Here is a 21,052-nt window from a genome sequence, read left to right as displayed (position 1 = left end):
TAATTTTCTTGTCAATTATCGCAGTCATGATCATTGATTAGTTGCGAGTTTGGTGATGCATTCCCTATTACGGACATCATTTTCATACTACAAACAGATCACCCAAAACTCTTTCTCTGTTTATTCCTAGTGAGTAGTCAAAAGAGTGCTTTTGAATATTTCGAAAGTTTTTACGCGTGTAGTGGTTTTGTGAAATCAATACAAGTGAAATGTCGCATATGATGACAAAGTACAAGCGTGAATCCCGGAAGCGTGCGAAGGAGCTGCAACCGGAAAATTCATCGAAGAAGGCTAAAACCGTTGCTGAGCGGGTTCGGTGTCATCGAGCGGCTAAAGGTAGAGCGTCCTCAACCGCTGGTTGGGACGCTGGAGAAGGGCCTTCAACTCGAGGTAGGAAGTCTTGAATAGGGAAAGTGTACCAGTTATGGTCATTGTGATTCCCCATTTGGCCATATGAGAAATTACGATAACTTTTACATTCATTAGCTTTTTGAATGTTTTAACATCAAGATACATCCTTTACCTTACTCCTAAACCACACAAAACTTTAAAAAATGTGAATAAATTCAAGTTTTCACGTATGGCGAAATAGGGAACCACTATGGCCATAACTGGTACACTTACCCTAGTTATTATTTAAGAATATTCTCTCAATTATCGAGAAGAAAAGTCTCTCAATCATCGTGATGTTTTCGTTTCACGATCGTAGTTTATCTATGATGATTCACCTCTTAAATTAATTCATGTTATGTTTAATTTTATATGCGCATAACTTCCACAGATATTAACTGAGAACTTTCTTTGCAAATTGACCATTTTTGCATGTGTGAGACGTGATGTGAGAAGTCGAGAAAATTTTATAAAATGATCTTCGTCCTGCGGGATTTGATCCCATGACTCTCATAGTCTTGCTGAATAGCTGCGCATGTATCGGTATGGCTATTTATGCCTCAAAAAGCTGTGTATTGCACAATTTCAATTTAAACATTACTCTATTAGTGAATTTATTTTAAATCAGCAAATTAATTTATTTTATTTGTTTTATATGATATTGTCAGTTGTCATTACATCTCAAAATGGGTCAAAGCCTGCTTCTCAGCTTGGTGTTTTCATGGGCGCTTCCTCTGTAATTAACATAGGGTTATATTTACCAATTGTTTATATCGTGTGGCAAGCACTAAATACTGTATGTCTTGAGAAGTCGAAAACATATTCAACTCGAAAAGATGCTCGACTGCCAAGATTCGTTTTAGGTACGTGTTAACTACACACGCATACTGTGAAAGCAGCGCCTATTACGAAAAATGACAGAAACAAACAAAACCGTAGCGAAATTGTCGGGGTCAGTGTCATTCAATTGACATTTTTCTTTCCGACAGCCGTTTAATCGTGTCGTGAATGTTTAAGGGAAGCGCTGCCGAATATCAGTGAAAACGTGTTGAATACCGTGATTGATTACAACACGGATTATACCACTTACTCCCATTAGCCGTTGATAGCTTTCAATTAATCAGCTATTCGAGTAATTTCGAAATCAAATATTCAAGAAGATGCGGCTTGTTTTGTCTGCATCGTATAACATCGTTTCTTAACAATTGCTTTAAATTTTATCATTTTTATTATACTGTCAAAAACTGTGTCTAAAAGTTATTCCCCTATCACGTTCTACTCGAGGAGAATTCAACACCACTCGTACGATTCCCGTACGTACCCCATCACCACGTCATGTTCGAGAACAATTAAACGTCGGTGATATTCCAGTGGTGCTTGACGCATTTGATGATTCCTCATCGTATCCCATGGAAGAAGAAGCCAACGATGTTCCTGTTATCCCGGAAGAAGACGATGGCGATGATCGGTATGAAAATGAGGATCCTTTGCTGTATTTAACTCAGGGTGAACCCAACTTGGACCGTGCTGATCGAGAATTCGATAAACGTTTCATAGAAAACGAGTTCGGCTATGCCTGTGACGTGTGTGCACGAATTTGGTTTCAGAATGATCTGAAACCAATCAGTAATGCCGATGGTGCCGTGTTGTTGGCGGCGAACTATTTCGAAACTGTTGAAGGATTCTCAGCGTGTCTTACTTGTCGAAGCAGCTTGAAACGTGGCCTGATCCCTACACTGTCCCAGACGAATGGCTTTACATATCCAAAATTTCCGTCAAATCTGCCTCCGCTTGATCCGATCACCACCAGACTGGTTTCACCAAGAATCTGCTTTATGCAGCTGCGCCGTCTTCGGCATGCAGCAGGTTTGTAGTTTATAGTGGTATTTTTATTTATAGATATATTTTATTCATTTCCCTGTATAATTTTTGTGAAATAGGTAGTTTGGCCATTATTGGTCAAATTATCAACGTTCCGGTGGATGTGTCTGCGATGGTGAAGGAGCTTCCTCGGCAGCTTGACGACGACTGTGCATTCAATGTGTGTATCAAGAAGCACATGATACACAAGTCAAGCTATTTGTCCGGGTACGTCAAGAAAGGTACGGTTAAGGCCTGGCTTAACTACCTTGTCGCCACACCGCTGTATAGGCGAAACGGCATTACGTTTAGTGAAGAACACTTGGCGGCCATCGAGCCAGTGCAGCAACTTGGAATACCCCAAACGGCAAATACATCTTTCGATTTGGAGGTTATCGACGCATCGAACGAGGTTGAGCTTCTCATTGGTCAACAGCATACCCTGTTGTGGAATGAGGACAAATGTCTCGAAATTGCGCCAGGCCAGAACAGAAATCCACTATCCATCATCTATGATGAATTTGCGGAAGAGTTGTCCTTCCCGGACATATATCTGGGATATCCAAGATCCTTCAATCCTGAAGTTCGCGTAACGCCATTCATGATGGCTACTAGCGAAATAAGACGCCGTGATCGACGAGGAGCAAAGCCGGAGCATATCCTTTTCATGGCGATGAAGATCATGCGCTTGCGAGTTTCCGAGGGATTGAAGAACACTTTCAAATGCATGGGTACGGCCAACATAACTCGCGCTCAGCTGCAAGACCGGGAGTTTTTGGAGACATGTATCGAGCGTAATCTGTCCTTCCTTAAATCCATCCCTAACTCGATCCAGTACTGGCAGCAAAGGAAGCGGGATGTCTTTGCCATGATCCGCCAGTTGGGGAAGCCAACCATGTTCCTCACATTGAGCGCAAATGAAATTCGTTGGCCGCATTTGCTCACCGTACTGCACAAGCTGTCAAATGGGTCCAGTGACGCCGGTGTAGCAAATATCATGCAGCAGCTGACTGCGCTACAGCGTGCTACCCTCGTAAGCGAGGATCCCGTGACCTGTTGTGTATATTTTAACAAACTGGTGAATGTGATCATGCAGCTGCTCTCGTCCACACGATACAGTCCATTTGGGAAGTACTATGTTGTTGATTATTTCAAACGCATAGAATTCCAGCACCGTGGCAGTCCGCACGCTCACATTCTTCTCTGGTTGGCTAACGATCCTCGGGAAGACATGTCAGAGAATATGCCTGCCACTGTTCAACTGATCGACATGCTCTGCTCCGTCCGTGCAGATGACCTAACTGAAACTTATGGCAATCAGGTAAATTGAAAGTATCTATAGTGTGATGAGTGATTTCTTATGAGTATAATGTTTTCTAGGTCCACAAACATACGTTTACTTGCTTCAAACGCAATGATAAGCGGTGCCGGTTCAATATACCATATTGGCCGATGGATCAGACCAGGATACTACTCCCGATCACAACAGGAGATGGCCGACTTGATCAGTTGCGCAGAGCTGCTGTGAGCATGCGGGATGCTCTCGAAACCAAGGCATACGATAGTATGGAAGCGTTTCTTGTTGACCGCAACTGCACGTACGAGTATTATCTTGACGTGATCCGTTCCTCGATTCGGCGACCGACAGTCATGCTGAAACGCTCTATGTCAGAACTCTGGACCAACCCTTTCAATCCCTGGATTGGTAAGATTATGCGCTCCAACATGGACCTGCAGTTTGTCTTGGAGGAGTTCTCGTGTGCTGCTTATGTCGTTGAGTATGTCAACAAAACAAACAGGGGCATAAGCAGTTTACACCGCGAGCTGATAAAGCTGCAGGAAGAGCATCCCGATCACGACTATAATGGATTGCTGAAGAAAGTTAGCATCAAAATGCTCAACAGCGTGGAAATGTCCGCCCAAGAAGCTGCGTGGTATTTGCTCAGGCAACCGATGTCGGAAGCTAGCCGTAAGGTACTATTTTGTTTGTTACATATTGGTGCAGGTCATGCTAATTCTCACTTATTTTATCTTATAGGTGGAATTCATTCCGACGATGTGGCCACATGAGCGGATCAAGTCGCGGAAACGGACGAAGCAAATGGACGAAGAAGAACTCGAAGAAGACTCCACCGATGTTTGGACCCTCAACATTATACAACGCTATGAAGCGCGTGAAGGCATGGACGAGGTGTGCTTGGCGGATTTTGCAGCACTTTATACGGAGGAAAGAAGGGCGAAGAATACGTACAAGATACGCAGATTTCCCCGTATATTGCGTTGGTGTGGATACAACATGTCGGAACTGGTTGAGTACAAACGGGAGATGGTGCTGCTCTTTCTGCCATTCAGAAATGAAGTCTGCGATGTACTCGATCGCAATAAGTTTCTCATGTTGTATGAAGACAACGAGGCTGCTATACTCGCCAAACACAAGGAGTACGACTGCGAGCTGAACCTGGACCAGGTCGTAGCCGAGTATATCCGTCTGTCTGATGAAGATGACGTACAGCAAGAGGTTGCTAACAAGAAGCGCGATGAGTACGTTCGCACCATCAGCATGGAGCCGAACGATGACGACATAAATAACTTGCCCAATGGACCCATGGCGGCAGTTGTCAAGCAGCGTGCAAACGTCATGTCCAAGCAGGAGTACTGTGAGATGGTACGTGCAACAAATGCGGAGCAACGTGATTTGATTTTGCACATCATTCACAGTTTGCACAGCTTCGATGACAGTATCAAACCCGTGCAGATATTCTTCACAGGCCCGGCAGGTTGTGGCAAGACGTTCACTTTGCGAATACTCATGGAGACCATAAACCGCTTTAGCCAAGCACACAATTCCCAGAATAATTCGTATGTTGCTTGCGCATCAACTGGGAAAGCAGCTGTGGCTATCGGAGGAACTACAGTGCATTCCGCCTTTCGGATCACAATGTCTCGGAGGCAAAGTTCAAAGCTAAGCTTTGAGTCATTGCAGTTGTACCGCAACGCTTTCGCAAACGTGAAAGCTATCATCATCGACGAAACCAGCATGCTTGGTGCTGATGTTTTGAACACCGTCCACGTTCGACTCCAGGAAATCACCGGGAATTATGATGATCCGTTTGGTGGAATGCAGATTGTATTTTGCGGTGATCTTCGTCAGCTACCTCCAGTAAACGCACGTCCAGTCTTCAAGCCGAGTGTCAACTCAATGCACGGTGCCGTCTTATGGCAGTCTCTCGAGTTCTACCCGTTGGTCCAGGTAATGCGACAAACCAATGAGCAATTCTCCACCATCCTTACCAAAATCGGTAATGGAGAGCAGTTGTCTCCGGACGAAGTCGTCATCATTGAGAGCAGATTCCGTACAGCGGAGTGGTGTCAGCAACACGTGCCGCGTGCAATCCGCTTGTTCCATCGAAACGTCGACGTGGAGCGATACAATTCCATCGCATTGGTGGATAGGGAGGCAGCTGAATGCACGGCGGATGACATTTATTCCGGTTTCAAGGACAACTCTCAGCTGGCTGGTGCTCGCACAAAGGTGCATAAGATGAGTGTAGCAGAGACTGGTTGCCTACCGTACCTACTACGGCTTGCTGTGGGTACTCCGTACATGTTGACGACCAATGTCGACGTTGAAGACGGAATCGTTAACGGTGCGATCGGAGAACTAATGTTCGTCGAACGCGACGAAGACGATACTCAGCAGCAGATCACTAGGTTGTGGATAAAATTTGAGAACGACTCCATTGGAAGAATGTTGAGAGTGAAGGCCAGACCACTGGTATACTCCAAGCCTGGTGTTCTGAAAGCTGAGTGGACCCCAATCGCCAAGCGATCAGCGAACATTAGCCTCAATGGTGGAGTTAAGTGCAAGAGGGTTCAATTTCCGGTGGTGAGCGCTTGTGCCCTTACTGTACACAAATCGCAAGGAGGCACCTTCTCATATCTGCACCTAGATTTGGTCTCAGATCGATCTCAAGCGACTACCATGGGAGGGTCATGTCTGGATCTGACGTTCACCCGGAACATTCGCGTACAGTGCAAGAGATACTGTGCGTATTTCTCATACCACCGACCGATACTCTCAGTGCTTGAGATTTGAACGGTCTGCCAATTGAGAATCTCGGCCTGCCTCCAGTTGAGCTCTGCTTTATTATCCCCCCGTCGTTGACTTCGTTCTCACTCCGTCCATCAATACGCTTTCTTCATGATGTTTCGTGACCCGCGATTCAAGGCTCAACTATCTGGTAAATAGACTTCTAGGCTAAGATGTACGAAATATCTAATTCTTTTCGTTTTCTTTTACATCGTTCAGCGTTAACAATGAAACATTGTCCAGTAAATTGTTTCCATCGACAACTATTCCTGCTGCCAGTGCATCTCTGACGGTAGAGTGTCGGCTTTCCTCCCGTTTTGCTGTGCCTGGTTTTGAAATCTCCAACCTTTCTTTCTTTGTCAAATCCTTGCATCGTGAGAGAAGACGTTTCGTAACCCGCGATTCAAGGCTCGATAATCTGGTAAATGTGATTTGATGGTTTGAGGTTTGCATAATATGTAATTCGTTTCATTCTCTTCCAAATCGTTCAGCACCAACAGTGGAACATCGTCCATTCGAAGGTTTCATAAACTGCATTTGAGCTCTGCCTAGTGCACAGTCTGTTTCTGTGACGAAGTTCCGATTGATTTTGGATATCAAATCATGGCCACCAACCTATCGCAACATTATGCTTGATTCTTCTGTTGATGCGCTCTTCAAAATATCGTGGATGTTTTGCAACCCGTGATAAAAGGCTCAACCATCTGGTAAACATAATTTAACGCAAAACTTTACAAAATATATAATTCTTTTCTCCCACTCTTTCAGAGTCAACAACGAATCCGTCCTGTCGAGTCATCTGATGGGCCTCGACCATCCTTCGGTCACACCGTCAACATCATCTTTCACAACAAACGGCCTTTTTCAAGGCCACCAACATTTCGATAAAGAGTTAGTTAAACGATATTTCCTATTATATGTATCACAAATATCACTTTAATCCTCCACATCGACCATCGAGAATGATGGTTTTGGTAAAATTGAAAATAGGTACCTGTGGCTAAATCTATATATGCACTCAATTTAAAGAAAAGATCGTCAAATTTCGGCTTGTGAGAGTTGTCAGGGTTGGACAAGTTTTATACTCTTTATACCATTGGTTTCCCTAACATAGACATCAAATCAATATATCCAGCCAATTAATGAACCAACTAACGTTATCCAACGTCAACTTGGCGGTCGTATCTCGGAAACAACCTCTTACTTTTTCAACTAGAGTTCAGTATTTGGGTTATATTTTTATAATCGGAAGGATTCAAATTATTCCATCGGTGAAATTTTTCCCATACATTTTGAATGGGCTGAAATGTGTAGGAAAACGTGATTTTCATTGGTTTTCATAGTCTTTATTTGAAAAATTAGCTAAAAAGTGAGAAAAATCAAAATTTCATCGATGGAATATTTTAAAACCTACCGATTATGAAAATATAACCCAATTACTGAACCCAAGTGGAAAGAAAAATCCGAGGTACATTCGATTTGCATAATCTGCTGGTTTAGACATAGCGTGTGGAAGCAGTTTTTTCAAATGGATGCATAAAAATGAAGAATAGTCCCAGAGATGATCTTTATGCTTCATTCGATAGAAGTTGCTGCTCCGAGGGAAAAATTTTATACCTGTGTAAAAATTAACTACATTGTTTAAAATACCTTGTGTACCAATAGTGGCTCAAGCAATTTTGTGTTCAAAACATAATTTTATTTTTGTTTTTTATATTTTTTCCCTGAAACCTTTTGATTGCCGCCAAAAGAACTCTGTTAAAACTTTTCGTTAATATGTTATTTTTTTTTTGCTTCGGTAGTCCACTATTGATTATTTCAAGGATTTGTTGTTCCATCCAGGCTTGATAAAAACTCCTCGGCGATGCAAAAATGAGGCGATTTTGCCTGAGTTTTTCTGAGGAGTAAAAACTGAACTCAAAATTTTCAACACGGATGCTTAAGCGATTCAAGTAAGAGTGTAATAAATGCGAAGATTCTTTCTGGCACTTTCTCTCTCTAGATACGATGCTCACCTTTACTCACGTTTCAAAAGCACTCTTGAGTGTCCGAACAAGACATTCCTCGGGGAGTTGTGATGGCACTCTTTTTTGATAAAATTTTACTGCTGCATCTTCCTCGCTCATTTTTCGTTGCCTCTTTGCTTAGCATTTTTCGCTCCCTCGCAAAGAGGCAGAGGCAGCACGCTGCTCTAGAGTATGTTACCGAACCCTTTTGTATACAAAATACAATTGTTTTGGAAGCGATGGGAATATGATAGGCAAACAGTTTCAACACTAAATAAATCGCACTCGCTCTGCGCGTGTGTGTAGTATCCATGAGATGGATGGATGTGGGTTATGAAAAGAGTGTGTGGAGATTTGAATTTGAAACTTGAAACTATCTGAGCTATTGGGTCACCAAGTGGCAGGGTAGCTTAGTTGGTAAAGCGCTCGTCCTGGGCTCAAATCCCAGCCGAGCACGTGGATTTTTTTCATAATTTCACCCATAATTGACATTGAACAATCAGATGAAAATGTCATTGAGTATTTAAGGGAAACCATCAACATTGAAAATTCCACACTCAAATGTGTCAAACTTGTTCCACGTAATAATAACATTAATGAACTGTCCTTTGTATCTTTCCAGTTATCAGTGTCAGAAGATTTAGTGTCAGTAATTCATGATCCGTTTTATTGGCCAGAAGGCGTAGAGATTCGTGATTTCCAATCAAAAATCGTGAATCCTTCGAATCGTGTGGTCTCGATTTGATTAGCGTAAGTAATACCAACACAAATGTACTATCTGTTTCAAGTTCTGCTCCTTCAAATTTTTCACATTACAATGAACTAATCTATGAATCAAGAAGCAAATTACATTACCCTGATTACCACAGTTTAAAACTTTCATTAGGAAAACACTCTAGAAACTTCAAAAAAAACGGGTTACATAATGCAAGAAGCTTGGTCAGTAACATTGAAAATTACCGTACATATTTTGAAAATTCGAAATTGAATGTGATGACTGTTGTTGAAACTTGACTGAAATCAACACACACTAATAAAACAGTTGAACTGGGTAACTACGTAATAGTTAGATCTGATCGACGAAGTAAAATAAAGACACGAGGTGGAGGTGATGCGTTCTATTTTAAAAAGAGTATTAAATATTCAGAGTGTTAAGTCAGACAAAAATACCGAGATTGATTACTTATTCCTCAAACTAAAGCAGGCAAACTTAGTTTGTGGTGTTGTGTATAGGCCTCCAGACGTAACTTTCTCAAAACTAGATGAACTTTTCACGCTTTTGTCTGAATTTTCCTCCATCGAGCCTAATATTATAATAATGGGCGATTTCAATATAAACCTAAATGTATATGTACCATCTGAAACCTTAAAGTTTTATGACCATCTAACTGCATTATCTCTCAAGTTGATTGCTACTCACCCAAAATATCACAAACCAGATTCTTCGTCAACAATTGATATTTTTTCTGGCAACTTTACTAACAATGTTAATAATGTTTATCAATCATCTAAAGGTGGAATTAGTGATCACGATTTCATTTGTCTTGAATATAAATTGATTATAAATTTAAATCCAAAAAATTATTGGACACCAGAGTACCACAAAATTGCATCCATTTCTTTCATTTCACATCTTCGTAACATTTTTTCAACTATGTGTACCAATGCACAAATATCAATGACAAACTCCGTTGCTTTAATGAAAATGATTATGAAAATGATTATTAATCCGAATAGTCCTTGGATTAACAATCAAATTGATCGATTATTTAGGAATCGGTCGGAGGCTTATGAATGCTGGAAGAGAGATAAAAATAATACTCTGAAATGAAATAATTTTAAATGTCTTCGTAACGTTGCCCATCGCGAAGTGAAGCGTACAAAACGGGAATTTTTCGCCTCAAAATTAAGATGCGATCTTCCTGCGAGACAGTTCTAGAAAAATACCAAACGCCTCGGATTGATACAAGCCAACACGACAATGGGTGGAGGTGATGTCTGTGCTGATTCATAAAACACATTTTTCGTTTCACATAACGTTCCAGTCTCTTTTAATCCAAATGCAAATCTAACAGAACTAGAACTACATTTTTCTCTCCGATGTGTTACTACTGATGAAGTTTTTAAAGTGTTTACAACAGTTTCATGTGAAGCTGTTGGAAATCACAATTTTCCATTAGGCATTCTGAAATCTTCTTTGTGTACTACGGTTCCGTATATCTCTGACATTTTTAATTGCATTATCACTACAGCTGAATTCCCCATCGACTGGAAAGTTGCTAAGGTCATACCAATCGGAAAGATCGATAATCCCTTAACAGAAAAAGATTACCGACCCATTAGTATTTTCTGCGCTCTCACGAAAATTTTCGAATGTCTTATTTCAAATCAACTTAATGAATATCTGACACAGCTAAACATTTTATGCCAAACGAACAAAATTGCCAAATCTCCTCTGGTTCAAGTTGGAGAAGATAAAATTGTTCATTCGGAAGTGGTTAAAAACCTAGGCTGCCTACTAGGGTGCGGCTTATTTTTCAAAAGTTCTCAAAACCAAAAATTCGTATGCTCTACTGAATTCTTATCACATTAAAAGAGAAACCTCAAAATATAGCCAAAAATATTAACATTTAGAGGTGGCACAAGCGTCTTGAATGTGAATTTTCAAGTTATGAAAAATGACCTTCAGTGAAATAAACATAACTTTGTTATTTTTCAACCGATTTTGGAACTTTTGGCATAAATAGCTTCAAAATTAAATGTGTAAGAACTTTGTAGAACAACGAATTTATCTAAAATCAAAACTAGTCTTAGTTAAAAATACTTTTATCCAAATTTTTCCTCATTTTACTAAAAAAATCATTTTTGTTTGACCATAACTTCATAATTACTCAATCGATTCCGAATCTTTCTTCATGTTTTTGAAGCAAATTTATTTGTTTTTAAATTGTTCATACAACACTTTTTTCTAAAAAATGGTTTTGACATAATAATTCAACAAAAACTACCCAAAAACATGATTTTTCAATGAAAAAATCAAATTTTTATTGATTATTTAAGTTTTTTTCGCCGTAAATTGCATTTTTTCTATTAAACTCAAATTTATAAAGCATCTTGCCTTAATTACGAGTTGAATAGTGCATATATATTTTTACATACGCAAAAATATTTTTGTTGCAGAATTATTTCAAAATTGTTGCAAAGTCACTCACAAAGGTTAAAAAAAAATGAGAAAAATCAGTTTCAGCTTTAGAGATAATATTTAACTGGCAAATAATTAAAAAAAACTGGCATTTTTCGTTAAAAAATCATGTTTTTGTTCAGTTTTTGTTGAAAAACTTGGTCAAGACATTTTTTTTTGAAAATGTGATGTATGAAAGGTTTGAAACCAATTGAATTAGCTTCAAAATCATATAAAAAGATTTGAAATCGGTTGAGTAATCATGAAGTTATGGTCAAACAAAGTTGAAATTCTTAGAAAAATGAGGAAATTTTTTGAATAAATTACTTATAACTAGAACTATTTTTGATTTTAGACAAATTTGATGAAAAAATCGGTTGAAAAATAACAAAGTTATGATTACTTCACTAAAGGTCATTTTTCATAACCTGAAAATTTACCTTCAAGACGCTTGCGCCACCTCTAAATTTCAATATTTTTGGCTCAGATTTTGAGGTTTCTCTTTTAATGTGATTAAAATTCAGTAGATCATACGAATTTTTGGTTTTGAGAACTTTTGAAAAATAAGCCGCACCCTACTGCCTACTCATGGATTCAAACGTAAATTGGAATGCTCAAGTAACCTCTGTATGCAATAAAGTTTATAATGCTTTGCACTCTCTAAGACATTGCACACCACAGCATACCCGAATTTAACTCATCAGATCACTTATAGTTCCCCTATTTGATTACGGTGACATTTGGTTTGGGACCATTTCTAAGAAAAACTTAAATAAATTGAATTTAGTTTCTAATGCTGCCACCAGATACGCATTTAATCTAAAAAAATATGAGCATATTTCTAATTACAAAAATGCGATTCTTGGGTGTTATTTCTTTAGCCACCTTAAACTCATAATGTGCCTTCAAACTTACAAGATTTTAAATAATCCTCCGCAATATTTGCAACACTTCTTTAATTTTGCTAGATCTACACGAACATCTTTGCTGAATGTGCCTCGATGCTCTACAAACTACATAAAAGAATCGTTTCGACATCGTTCTGCAAGGAGTTGCAGAAATGAAAGGAACTTATTTTCTTTTAAAAGTAAAGTTACTATTTTCATTTCTAATGAGCAGAATGTACATTGGTCTTAGGTATAACTTATTTTAGATCATCATAGTAGCATATGCTTTGAAAATCATCACCTATTGATTTTATATGCTGTTATTGTATTAATAAATAAATAAATAAAACAAAATAATTTTTCCATCTCTACCACGAGTAATGAGTTAATAATTTAATTATTTGAAAGTTATGTATTCATAACAATTGCCATGGTAAAATGCAAAATACATCTACGTTAACTATTCTGAGCTTTGTGCGTACAAAAAAGCCCAAATTTCAATTTGATGTTATTTCACACCCATTTATTCACGGATATCTGTTGTGCCGATAACACAATGAACGATTCAAGCTTCAAAATGCTTAGTTTTTAGTAAAAGGGATAATTCTTCTGCAGAGATGTAAAAATATGTTTGAAGATTCGTTGAAACACTATTGAAACTTTAAAGTTCCTTCCACCAAGTAGTAACAGAACCACTGTCGTATAGTCATCGCGCGCGGTTTGCGCATTCCAGTTTTGCATCCCCTCGAGCGCAATCATGTGTTGCAAATCTGGTACGGTTTTTAAAAGCTAATTTACAATTCGTTCAACAATCGGGCGAGCCCCATCGACATCCATTGAACTCTTATGGCACTTTGGCACCGCAAAGTACCTACACTGCACTTCTCTCTTTCTCTCTGTCTATGCGAAGTGGCTGCCTTCTGTTTGTTGTTACTGGTGTGGTTCGAACCAATCTTATTTATTATGCCAACACACAAACTCATCGACGACCATAGCGCAGCAGAAGAGAAGCATCGGCGAAGTTTTCGAAGTTGGTCTGCTGTGCTGTGGTCTCGTCGTCCCTAAGAGAGAGAGGTCAGTATATTTCCAGGCTAAGTAAATAATCTTGTTTGCATAAAATTACAGTGATTGCCTCTTAGACGGATATTTTCGGTTCCCTTCTGCTGCTGCTATCTTGGGCCGTTGCTTCTCATCTGTATTCGTGCGAAAAGTGGATCTTAACAAAGCGGCTCCACAATACTTATTGCCGGGCTTGGGCCGCGCAACGGATTCAGCTGAGCAAATCTTCTGAAGGGCCGTTTCCACGCTCGATGGCCATTGTTCTGGTTTTAAAGATGGGGCTTTACCGGAGTTCGGTAACGAAAAGTATTGACGTCGTTGTGCATACGGATCAGATTGGTAACTCACAATTCATGAGCGATTCGGAATCACTCAGCTAGTGTCTTGTATTTATGAACAAACCAATTGACCTGCAGGGTGGATGAATCGCTCTTCTCCGAGTGCTCGATTCCGCGAATTACAACTAAGGAACGCGCATTTGATCTACATTCGGATGGAAGCATCTCGCTTGACAGAGCAAAATTATGCTTCTCTCGCTTATTGGCCGCAACATAACCTCAGCTCTACTGAGAAATCCCTCGCTCCATGCAATACCTCACCGCCTCACTTACAGACCAGCATCGATCGACATAAATCCATATACTTAGCGTATCGACTGCCAGCTTTGCTCTGCTGTAACGTAGTGTGTACTCTACAATCATTCGATTATTATATTAATTATGAATCTCCCATCGACTGGGCCGCTGTTTATAAACATTCTGCATTTGTCTTGCGCATTTCGTTTTCCACTCGCATTCTGCGCGCATAATTGGTTTGCTAAGGGTCTGGAAGCGCACTTTGAAGTTTCACGCTCATCAGCAGTGATCGCGGCACCCAGAAAGAGAGAGAAAGAAATGATGAGACACGGAATTTGCTCCAATTTTCTGCGAATAAAGAGGTTTCACAGAACGTGCCGCTCGGATAAATGATGTTTAGTGATCGAACCAATGTATAGACAGATTATACATTCCGTAATGTTTAAAAGGTGGTGAATTCAGTTTGAAAATCCAAGTCAAACGTTTTTATCAGACATACTCCTAACAGAGACATCGAGCTCTTAATCCATCTACTTTAACGTGTAACGAATTTTATTCATTTAAACAAATCTGAAGACTCTCGCCAACTCGACAAAGGGATTGGCAGTACCCCTTCAGAATTCAATGAAACTTTCTGGGTGTGAAGACTATGTGAAACTAAGATACTTTACATACTTTTTTTCAAAATCGATCTAGACTAACATTTGGAAAGGGTCAAAGTTTTTTTTTTACTTTTTTTATAAACCCGTATAACTCGAAAACGATAGGATCTACAAAAAAGTGTTGTATGGGGGACTGTCGTGAAATGTCCTGACGTTTTAGTAAAAAATATAAAAAAAAAAATAAAAACACATTTGCTACACTGAAAAAAAAAAATATTCAAAACTTCAAAGTCGATTTAAAAAAAAACGGATTTTGATCATCCTTAAGCAAAAAGTTTCGTAATTTAATTTACTAAAAGTCGTTCATACATTGCAAATCGGGCATATTAAAGGGAAAAAAGTTTTTCTAACTTCAAATTTTTGAAGTCCCAAACTGAAATTTATTTTTTTAAAGATTTGGTTTTAAACCGTCAAATATGATTGTGTTTTCAAGTGATAAATGAGTTTGAATAAGAAAATAGATTGTATTTTTTATTGAGAATAGTTAAAAAATGGAATTATACAGTGATTATGTTTTTTTAAATGCAGGCAATCAATGGACTTCGCTTCTGCCTATGAGAAAATCAACTCCGTCTAATAATCCGACGGATTTTTATGGTTTGAAAGGTATCACAACAGTATTGCAAACATTGAAAAGTAACAACCTTATCCATACCCCATTAAATTCTCGTCTAGAAAAAGTTTTGTGAAAAAAAAACTTCCTAAACGTACTTGCGTTAAACGCCAGATTAATAAGAAATAATGAATATGTTTGTATTGTTATCTACCTAAAAAAAGTTGATAAGCTCATAACTCATGATTTTATTTGCAAATAACAGTCTGCTTTTCTTCGAAATAAAAAATACTCCTTAAAACAAGGTTAAATACTGGTAATTAGCGACTTTTCTGAAAATCATAACGCTGCTCAAGGATATCACTGGAATAATTCCCAAGCAACGATACACCAATTCTAGATTTACCATAAAAAAGATAATAAATTGGAAAATGTTAGTTTTATTATAATATCAGATCCATGACACAGTAGCAGTTCAGCTATTTATTTCAAAATTGATAAATTTTGTTAAACAAATCAAAAGTTATTTTTAAGTCAGATGGAGCTGCAGCTCATTATAAAAATAAAAAAAAATTGTCAGCTTATGTAATTTCAAGAAAATACATAGATTGGAAGCAGAGTGTCACTTTTTTGCCACATCCCACGGCAAAGGTCCCTGTGACGCTATTGGTGGCACTCTCAAGCGAATAGCAAAAAGAGCAAGTCTTGCCAAATACTATGGAAACACAATCGCAACTTCGCGAGAACTGGGCAGTGAAACAAACTGATACATGTATCACCAAATTAATTTTCTGTTATATATCTAATGAACAATATGTTAAAATGTCAGAGGAATTGGTGGAATTTTTTGATAAGGTTAAAACTGTCCCTGGTACCCATAAATATCATTGTTTTATGCCTATTAGTGATACACAAATTGAAGCCAAACGGTATACCAATTCAGAGGATAAACCAAAAATATTCAATTTATTCAGTAAAGCCAAAAAAATAATGTAAATATTCATGTGCAGATACTACGTTTTAGGATATAAAGCAATAATAAAAATAAAAACAAACCACGACTTTTTTCATAAGCATAATATTGACCCTTTCCAGACACCTGGCTTTGACCAAATAAGAAATTAAATATTATTAATTAAAAAAAAACTCTGTATAATTTCGTTTTATTTCTTTTAACTACTCTCAATAAAACAAATATGATCTATTGTGTGATTAAAACTCATTTATCACTTGAAAATATGATCATTCTAGACTATTTGAAGCGAAATAAAAATAAAATAAAAAAAATCATTTTGGACTTAAAAAAATCGATGTTAAAAATACATTTTTTCTCTAAAATATGCCCAATTTGCAATGTATGGACGACTTTTAGTAATTTAATTACAAAACTTTTTGCTTAAGGATGATCAAAATCTGAAGCGGCCGTTTTTTTTTTAAATCGCCTTAAAAGTTTTGATTTTTTTTTTTTTTTCAATGTAGAAAATGTTTTTTATTTTTTCAATTTTTTCCTTAAACGTCAGGAAATTTCACGACAGTCCCCCATACAACACTTTTTTGTAGGTCTTACCGTTTTTGAGTTATACGGGTTTATAAAAAAAGTAAATAAAAACTTTGACCCTTTCCAAATGTTAGTCTAGAAAAAACAAAATATGCAAAGTATCCTAGTTTCACATACTTTTGACATCCACAAAGTTTCATTGATATCTGAAGGGGTACTGCCAATCGCGTGTCTTATATTGCTCTTCTAGGCATAGAAAAAGTATTCGACAGTGTTTCGCATGGAGGTTTGTGTCTGTGTTAGAGTCTGTGTGTCATCTGAAGTAGATTGCAGGAAAGTTTGGAGATATTTTCTTCATACTTGCAAAAATTTAAGATTTCTCCTAATGCTTCCAAAACTCAACTAATAATATTCCCACATAAGCCAAAAGCTCTTTACTTGAAACCTTCTAGTGGATATGTGGTTACGTGAGAGGCGTTCCAATAAATTTGTCAGATGAAGTATCTTGGGTCCATGGAATATAAAAATCACATTGAGGGCATTCAAGCCAAATTTAACAAATATATGAAAAATCTGTATCCATTTATGAACAGAAAATCGGAAATTTGTCTAAAGAAGCTTTCGATATTCAAACAAATAATCAGGCCAGCTATGTTGTATGCTGTACCAATACGGACTAGCTGTTGTAATACCACGAAGAAAGCTTTGCAGAGAAATCAAAATATAATTTTGAAAATGATTCTGAAGCTTCCTTCCTGGTATAATACCAATGAGTTACATAGAATATTCAATGTTGAAACATTGGAACAAAGGTCAAATAAAATAATTAATAATTTCAAGCAAAAATCGCAACAATCTTCTATTGCCACGATTAATGCGTTATATATTTAGGATAAGTTAGGTTAAGTAAATTGAAAACATGATTTTTTTTCTCTTATAAGCAGGTGAAATCAACTCACCTGTAAACAATCTGAACTTCTACGGCATATGAAATGTAATATATTGTTAACAAAATGTTAATAAAATTCTAAATTTGTTTTACCCAATTAGGATGATAGTGTCGTCTAATAACACAGAACACCTAGATATAAGAAATGAATGTTATGTTTGGAATGATACTAATAAAGAAATTTGGAAAAAAATGGAAGGACGATTTGTTGACAAGTTTGTTTAGGTTGAAAAATGCTTTCAATTAAACATTTTAGAACCCAATGTGGCGGCCTAGAAAACAAGATAGTGACTTCCAGTTCATGTAATTAAGATAGAATGATTATTTCTACAAGCTTTTCCAGGTTGAAAATTGCTTTCAATTGAACATTTTGGAATTCAAGATGGCAGCCCAAAAATTAAGAAGGCAACTTACAGTTCATGACAAGTATTTTATCTGAAGACCTTGATCGTAAAGGAAGCATGATTTTCTCTACAAGTTTGTTCAAGTTGAAAATTGCTTTCAATTGTACATTTTGGAATCTCAAATGGCGGCCTAGAGAACAAGCCAGCTATTCAGCTGAAATGAGTTGTCTAAACTGCATTTTAGCAGAATAAGCTGTTGATCAACTACAAGTGTTACTTGGAAAGAAGGTGACTTTCGGTTCATGAGAATTATTGTATCTCAAGATCCTGATTATAACGGAAGAATGATTATATCTACAAGTATGTCCAGATTGAATATTGCTTTCTATTGAACATTATGGAATCCAAGATGGCGGCCTAGAAAACAAGATGGCGACTTTCGGTCCATGAAAATTATTGTATTCAAAAATTCAAAATGATCAGAATTTGCATGATGATTTCTATAAGATTTTTTTCTACAAGTTTGTCCAGGTTGAAGTTTGCTTTCAATTGAACATTTTGGAATCCAGTATGGCGACCTAGGGATCAAGATGGCGACTTCCGGTTGATGAAAATTGATGTTTTTAAAGATCTTGATCATTTAGAATGATGATTTTTCTACAAGTTTGTTGTAAATTTTCACCAATTGTAAAACACTTGAATCGATGGTGTTGTAACACCAATCCCTTTCGCCAAACCAAATTAATGTGCAAAACACGTTCCCAAAACCTTTCTCCATGAAATTAATAGCGATTACTTCATTTTCTGATATCAGAAATCCATTTCGAGCACAAAATTTCCAAAAAAAGAACCTGTTTATCAACATGTCACGCACTCACCAGAAAAGTGAGATTTGACATGATAGGCAAACTAGTTCTACTAGTAATGCATACACGGAGAACAAAATATAGTGTTCGTAATTATTTTTCCGGTCAAATAAACAATATTCATAGAAACATAACTATAAACATTTGACTTTATATTGTAGGATATAACTACACCTCATAGTTTTTTTTTCTCTCAGTTTGATAGCTTAGACCAGTGTTTCCCAAACTATTTTGTACTATCGCCCCCTTTAGGAGGCTAATTTTTTTTCACCCCCCTATGTTGGACGTTTTATTCTCGGATAAAAGTAGAATAAAAATCATTGTTTTTGTCGGTTGGAATTTTGAACAAAACACATATATTTCTTAATTCAATGCGAGGGGTGAATTTGATGATCTTTAGTAAGCTTAATTACATCAGGTTCTATGGTAGTTAGTAGTAAACGCAGGTCACCTCTCTCCACGATATCCAGCCGGTTTCGCTTTTTAGTAATAAGGTCCATCACCACACTGAATCCTCGCTCTACTAGGTAAGACGATGGAAATGCGATCAAAAATTGTTGAGCCTTTTTCCAGAGTTCAGGATACAAGCTCTGAATTTTTTCCTGCATCCAAAAACTATGGTATCCCATTTTATACTTAGGCTTAAGTTCTTCACTGAAGCTCAATTCTATCATTTCTTCTTGAAGGCTGATTTCATTAACTCCAAATGTTTCGAAAGGATCAATGATCCAATTTGGTATTTCTAATTCAAGAATATCCGTAAAGCGTTGTTTGAAATCTTGACGTAACAAATTAAAATGACCACAGAAAGTTTGAATACAACTGACATTAATTTAAGTTGTTTGATGAATTTTCAGCAAAGCGGGAAACTGACGAAATTCTCTCCGGCCCAAATTTTGTTCATAACATTTCAACTTTCCCGAAAAACTGGAAATAGTTGATTTTGTTGTAATCAAGTCCAGATCATAACCCTGTAACGACAAATTCATTTCGTTAAATTTAGAAAACAGATCCGTGAGATACGCTATATCTGTACGGGATTTTTGGAGATTTTTTTTCAATGCTTGATCTTTATCATTCAAAAATTTAAGAACTGAATCGAAAAGATCAGAATAGCGCGTCAAACAATTCCCTCTGGACAGCCATCGTACTTCTGTGTGTAGCAATAATCGGCTGAAGGTTTCATCGTTATCTTGACAATGTTTCGCGAAAAGTCTGCTGTTAAGTGCATTGCTGTCTTGATTCTGTTCTGACGATGAATCACACAATGTACTGTTAACATATTTGGAATTGCTTTTCTCAAATATGAAAGGACTCCGCGGTGGCGACCAATCATAGCTGGTGCTCCATTGGTTGCTATTGATACAACGTTATCGAATGGAATTTCCTTTTCATTGAAAAATTGCTCCAATGTGTGATAAATGGCTTCTCCTTTCGTAGTGGTTTCCAAATATCTCGCAAAAAGAAGCTCCTGATGAAGTTTTCTTTGATGAGCATATCTTACATAAGATAAGAGCAAAGCCTCTCCACCTATTGAGAAAAAGGAAGGGTTGAGTCGTTAAATTTTTAGCTTAAGTTATTAGTAGTACCGTAAAATCGGGTGTAATTGATCAGAGGGGTGAAATTGATCATCGTATCACACGATTTTATTTATTCGTAATGGAGCACAAATATCAATGTGATGAAATGAACTTATTTGTCGTAACTATTGTCGAATTGTGTGTTGTGAAGTTTTTTTTGCGTTATAGAATGTGTATTACTATGAAAATGATGTAAAATTTTAAAATCATGCACGGTGCAGTATTGACAAACACCTATGAACTTCTATTTCTAAGCAAGGATTTGAACATGGTATAAACCTAAAAGTTTGTGAGGATGCTTGAGATATACCCCTAAACCAGATTTTATTACCAAAACACGTACCAATTAGCTCAAATGGTTTAAATAATTGAATTTCTGTTAGATATCGCTAAATTTCGTAGGAAATTGCATACATTTAGGCGTTTGCCGCGTAATTCTTGAAATTTAATTGTTCGTTATTTATATAAATATTGCATTGTTATGAACTTGACAAGCATATTCGGATTCAGAGAGCTCACATTTTTCAGGTAGAGTTGTTTTGAAAACTGACA

General features: G+C 37.4%; 1 protein-coding gene and 1 long non-coding RNA gene across 3 annotated transcripts in view; one reads left to right on the top strand and one right to left on the bottom strand.

Annotated features, from left to right (window-relative positions):
* The window catches only part of LOC5565802 (protein sax-3), an 808,606-nt gene that overhangs the window by 757,664 nt on the left and 29,890 nt on the right, over nt 1-21,052 (bottom strand). The window lies entirely within an intron of this gene.
* Nucleotides 12,780-14,579, top strand: LOC110679414. Its single transcript, XR_002502468.1, has 2 exons — nt 12,780-13,488; nt 13,554-14,579. It is a non-coding gene; the product is annotated as an uncharacterized LOC110679414 (long non-coding RNA).

Source organism: Aedes aegypti, chromosome 3 (assembly GCF_002204515.2).
Source record: "Aedes aegypti strain LVP_AGWG chromosome 3, AaegL5.0 Primary Assembly, whole genome shotgun sequence".
Lineage (NCBI taxonomy): Eukaryota > Metazoa > Arthropoda > Insecta > Diptera > Culicidae > Aedes > Aedes aegypti.
This window is presented reverse-complemented; position numbering and strand designations above follow the sequence as displayed.